The 6,308-nt window shown below is 31.9% G+C and overlaps 1 non-coding gene across 1 annotated transcript; it reads left to right on the forward strand.

The window, feature by feature from the left end:
• The first annotated feature begins 515 nt into the window (after nucleotides 1–515).
• Nucleotides 516–594, forward strand: TRNAE-CUC (transfer RNA glutamic acid (anticodon CUC)). The gene has a single exon. It is a non-coding gene; the product is annotated as a tRNA-Glu (tRNA).
• The last annotated feature ends 5,714 nt before the right edge of the window (nucleotides 595–6,308 follow it).

Below are 6,308 nucleotides of genomic sequence, written 5' to 3' on the forward strand. Positions count from 1 at the left end.
CAAACTCTTCAGCTTTATCATATTAAGTATAGATTTAACTGTCACCCCGTGTAGTCCGACCTTACCGAGATTGACGTTGACGGACAGTCTCTGTCTTATAGAGATGGTAATGACGCTGTTTACCATATAATACAATGCGATATACCATGTTTACCAATTTTCGTCAATTATAATTGACAAGTTTGATTTATTGAACTATTGTTTGAATTTTAATTTACAATTTTTGAATCACGTACCTACGATGTAAAGTACAAGATATACAATCTCAACTTATTATAATGTGACAAAACATCCGTGTACGAAAATTTCTTTTAAAAAGGTAATAATTTAAGTTTTCCACACAAAATAATTAAGGAAGTGTAAAAATATTATGATTCTTTTACCATTTTCCTAGCGCATTTAAAGTCAAGTGTAAAATATTACCTATGTGCATTTTCATATACTTTTTCGTCCTCTTATAGATGTGCATATTCTGAATACCTATAAGTTCAATAATTATTGCGTTGCTCACCATCTCCGGTATGGTCTAGACTCTAGTGGCTAGGATACCTGGCTCTCACCCAGGAGGCTCGGGTTCGATTCCCGGTACCGGAATAACTTTTGTTACTCACTCTAGTTTTTATTAATATGTATAACTAAATGGATAAAAATTAGTGTTTTTATAGTTTTATTGTACATATCTTGATAAAGTTTTCTAATGTGAAGAACATGCATCCCTGCGGCCTGCCAATGACTCCATATAGGAAGGTAACATACATTATTATTATTATTATATTGTATAGATTGTGATCTACTATAGATTAAAATGTGTCGTTAAAGGTATTTTGAAGACAATAAATGCTAAGGTCAAATCAAAAATATATCGTGACAGATCGTGTCGTGTTCCCAAAGCAATGTGTAGCGAATTCGATGCTCGTTCAATTAATTTTATTGTCTAACTTTATCGCCGAGTGGCTCTAACTCGATTTGATATCAAATTGAAATATTACCTTTTCGTTTTTAATGACCCATTTGGTAATTGCTTTCGACACGGGAGTATTTGAAAGTTAACGATTTTATTGTGTTTTAGGTTACCACCTAAACAAAAAAAACAAAATACCTTTTGAAAATAGATTTGTGCAGTGTTGTGAATATGTATTAATATGTAGTTAAAATAATAATAGAAGTTTTATTTTATTTGCCTTTGTATAATATTTTATTTTATTAGATTAGTAACGTCGTAGCAGTAAATTGTTCTTTCCTTTTAGTTACCTAATTCCAAAAAGTAGTTGAGATAATATTTTTCATATTTCGTAATTCCATGATCGCCAATAAATGATTTCCAAAATATGAAACTCAAAAATAATAAACGGCCCTCCTTGAGCAGTAGCCGCGATTGTTATCAACCTCTAAAAAAATCTCCTTTTTGCATATCCAGTTTTCCCTAATTCCGTGGCATTCCATCAAACAAAGTAAACAAAATAATCAAAAATAATACGTCAGAGGGAACATAAAACAATCAACCCACCTGCATTTCAATGCAGACAGACAGACACAATTACAGCCAGTTATAAATCTCAATGTCTTTACATATTTGAATTTATTAAGATATTCACAGACAAATTTCCACCCTGTGCATACAAAATAGGATTTAAATTCGCTTGTAGTAAATAATATTTGCATTCGTGATGTACGATTGACACACATCAATACGCTATTCGGATGCATCGCAGACGGAATTTAAATTAAATCTGAAGATCAAACGAATTCGCTTCTGATAAACTATTGAAATAGCTATCATTTCGTAAACATGCCAAAGGGTTCGATAATAATGCGTTTATATAATCTGATTTGAAATAATTTCTCAGAAAAGACGTAAGAAATGTGGGTTTCAAGAAACACGCATAAACTATGTCAATATAAATATTATAAAGTAGAGGGGCTGGTTTGCTTTATTGAGTTCGCACTTTCAGTGGACCACTTTTCCGTTTAAAAGAAAAGTCTCACGTGGAATTTGCAAAAGATGCTCGATTTAAAAAAAAACCAAATCTGATAGAAACAAAACAAAAATCGAAATAGGTAATAAATGGTAATAGTAGTGATTATATGAAAAAGTATGGCGACCTACTGATACAAAATCAATGAAAAAAAACAGACGAACAATAAAGACGAAAGAACCTTTGGCGAACACATCTTCACTTCTAATAACACAGTCTCAACTAAAATAAGAATCAGATAACATTTGAGCCACTTTCACACCTCAAGGGTTGTACCAAACGCAATATAAGAATACTGTGATATAAGTATACATTATACAGGCTGATGTACAAGTCAACGTACAAAGCGAATGATAAACGAGCCGATGTACATCACAGCGATCACTAATGATGAATAATTGCCTCCATTTGTTATCGCGGCTTTGTTTCTGTTTTCTATGGTCGGCTGTTTGAGCTAATCTAGGGTTACCACCAGAAGGAATTTTATAGGATCTTCAGATAGATATGAGTAAGGTTTATTAATCACTAGGTTTCCGCCCGCGGCTTCGCCCGCGCAGACAAAGAAAAACCCGCATAGTTCCCGTTCCCGTGGGATTTCCGGGATTGCGTCATTTTCCCGGGATAAAAAGTAGCCTATGTTCGTTCTCGGCTATCAAAATATCTCCATACCAAATTTCAAAAAAATTGGTTCAGTAGTTTAGGCGTGATTGAGTAACAGACAGACAGACAGAGTTACTTTCGCATTTATAATATTAGTATGGATTAAGTTTCAATTATAAGGTACCTACAGTTAGCTAGATACTAGTTATTTTTCTGTGCTACAGTACGAAGAGATTGTAACGTAATGATTTTATTATTAAGTGAATCGTAATGTTATTTAAAACTTTAAAAGTGCTTAATTTTTAGCAGTTTCACGTAAATACTGTAGTTTAGATTTTTCTATTTCATATTATAATTTAATTTTAACATCCCTATACATCAAAATTGTTTTTACTAAACAGTATTGCCCCTAGTGTTTAATTTACATCATTGAATTAAGTAGGTACAAAGTTAATTATCTATTAATTGTGCAACAGTCAGGCAAGTTAAATTAAACATTACTTTTGTTAATCTAGCGTTATTATATTAATTAAACAAGTTAAATTAATATAATAACGCTAGATTAACAAAAGAGTACAATAGGAAATTTTTAAATACGAGTAATACGGATTAATTTATTTTTTCGACTGATTCAAAGTAAGTATGTACCTATAACAAATAATCTATGCAGAGCCGTTATAAATGCTAAATTCATTCAACATTCTTATCCGCCATCATATTTCTGGCGAATTCATAAAGTGAATCAATATTTTTCTCCAGAATTAAATCCCTGAAATATCTAGAACTACTTAGTTTTTAGTGAATAACAAATGGCCTCCAATATAAATAATTAAGTGAACCACAAGAAATAATTTCTTACACTTTGCACCGGCGTCGATTTAACGAGCCATTCTTCATACTTGATGGATGGTAATGAATAGCTATTTTATGTTGAACTCAGAGTAATTTATTATAACGAGACTGTAATTTATCTGGATAGCTGTTTTAGAATGGATTTATTAATCGATATAAAAGATTCGATTAAACCATATGGGAGTCTGGCTTTCTAAGCGAGACCAGAAATTATGAAGTGAAGTTTTGCATTTTTCTTCAATAAATTGTACTGTATAAGGTGAAACAAATTATACTCTATCGAATAGGTATATGGTATAAAGATAAATCTAGAATTTAAGTACACGTACTCAGGTACCATAATTTGTTCTTAGTAGGAATACGAGAAATTATCATTAGCAACAGGCAACTACGCAATTGTAAATGGCTCTAGTCAAATAACGAAATACCTGAAACATTAAATTCCAACATCTTGTAAAAGACATATTATGATAACATTATTGTACCTCACAGCTCCACTAATTCATATAGACAATATAATTCAAGAAAGGTATCTCACAGAACAACTGGTTTCCAAACAAAACTTGCAACAAAGCACCCAATTTTCTCCTTTCTCCCAGTTAATGTTCCCTTATCAACAATATCGCGGGCAATTTGTCTGTGCCTGTTTAAAATATTTCACTGTCTATGAATAATTTTGATAATAAATCTAAGCCTCGAGGTACGTAACTCTCCTCTATCAGTTATCTATCTATTATATAACCTTAAACCTACGTATTTAGAATACCTTATATACAATTAGCAATGATGCAAAACATGAAATTAAACTAACACTAAGATATTTAACATATTTAACAATACTTTCCAACTATTTTTTAACAACAAACGTAATAAACATAACGTATAAGAAATTAAACAAACAATAAATATTACAAAAGCAATATTGATGAGCCGGGAAAAGTACGTACATAAAATATAGAGCCACCTGATATTAAGTGACGTCTTAAAATTAATTTAACATTTGACGAAGCACTAAAATTTAACTTTTAATTCCATCACATTAACGGCGTGTTTAACTTCAACAACCAACCAATAAATTCATCGAGAAGGGATTATGCTTAGTTGTTAAAGCCATGATTATGATTGAATAGAAACAAGTAATTTATAAGTGGATGATACTTAAGATCGAGCCATGTTGACCGGCGCCGCGGCAAATACCAACGCTGAAACGATCAAAAACAATGATGATAAAGAAAAACCACCACTAACACAAAGCAATAGAGTTGAGGATGACCGCACAAGTAAAGCTGTCGGTATGTAAGCGGAGCCGACAGCCGTCAATCAGAAGCTAAAAACCGGTAGCTGCTGTGGCAGACATTAAAGAATAGGAAAGTCGTGGAGTCGTTAATACATATTACATGAGGGATGGGATAATATTGATGTGACCCTATTTAGATACAATGCGTTATTCTAATGACGGGATACATTATTCATATGTTTTTATAGCCGAAACCAATTATTAGAACACAATGGTAATTATATGCTGAGTTCCATTATTGTAAAGAATATATTATAGTGAAAAAGATAAGTAAATATGAGTGATCGTCTGACTTTACATAAACCAAAAAAATAATGAATATTTGGTTTTTATGTTGTTTACGAAAAACATGTCTAATTTGAATAATTGTTTTTATCGTGATAATCTTAATTGATTTGGTAGAAATTTTTGGAGTTTATTTCCTACATAATATGAATAAAATCTTTAAATTATTCTCATAGTGAAAGGACTACATAAAAAGTTTAAGCCTGTTTGCGGCATGTTCTTTGTAATCATTCGTATTTGTTTACGCTATAACATTTCAGCTGTAATTAGCCGTCAGTTATAAAACATCAAAGCGCATTAAACATTCATTACATGTGTTATTGCAAAGTTAACATCCTGATCAATTTTGACTCATTCTTGCGGCCATAAAAGTTTTACATAACTGTTGTTAACGTTAACGAATGCGGTAAATTGTTTTACTTGTGAACAAAGGCCATTCGCACGATGTTATTAATCAATCAATGATTGCAATTTAAAACGGAAAGGTTTAATCAGACGTGATATTTATTCACCTATTGCTGGCGTTTCATGGTCGAGCTATTGCTAAATTTATTTTGCCGTAGTCATAATTAATTTGAAATTAAATACCACGCCAGTTATGAAATATGTATTCGATTATAAAAATGTGAAATTTGATATTTAATGTTTTATGATTGTTATTAATGAACATAATGGTTATGTGTTTTTTATTGATGATCAAAGAATTGAATTTTATAATGCGGAAATTGATGAAGAGGTTATAAAATATGTATTTAATGATTTGATGGTTGGAGTTCTTTAGTTATATCTATCGATTGTATCGTATTATTTAAACATAGCAGTTCACCTTTGTGCAAAGAAAAACGAAAGACTGTAACAAAATTTAAATAATTCAAAACTGACCCTACAATAAATTAAGCACAGCCCACCATTTAGTTCTTTCGCAAAGCAACAATTTGAAACCGAAAGATCTCCAAACCTTTCGAGTCCCGTCAATTTTATTCATAGCCGACGCTCTGACAAGCGGAGAGGATTATACGTAACGGCGGGCAAAACAAGCTCCTAAATAAATTACGACGACGAAAAAAACCTTCAGCCACACCTCAAAGATAGAATAACAATAACAGAACAGAGATCCCGACGCATATAATAAAAATAATGGGAGTCAAAGAGACCGCCGGTGAAACACGACCGCTCAGTAAACACCAAGGCGCTTCATAATAGAGCAACCGTTGATTTTTTGCAGATGTTTCCTGTTTCAATTAGTCCTTTATTTCTGTTGGGATTTGCAATGTCATAAATGTTGTGTTTTTGTAGTT

Source organism: Colias eurytheme, chromosome 10 (genome assembly GCF_061535395.1).
Source record: "Colias eurytheme isolate Ceu_HAF_F1 chromosome 10, ilColEury1 Martin Lab GWU primary, whole genome shotgun sequence".
Classification (NCBI taxonomy): domain Eukaryota; kingdom Metazoa; phylum Arthropoda; class Insecta; order Lepidoptera; family Pieridae; genus Colias; species Colias eurytheme.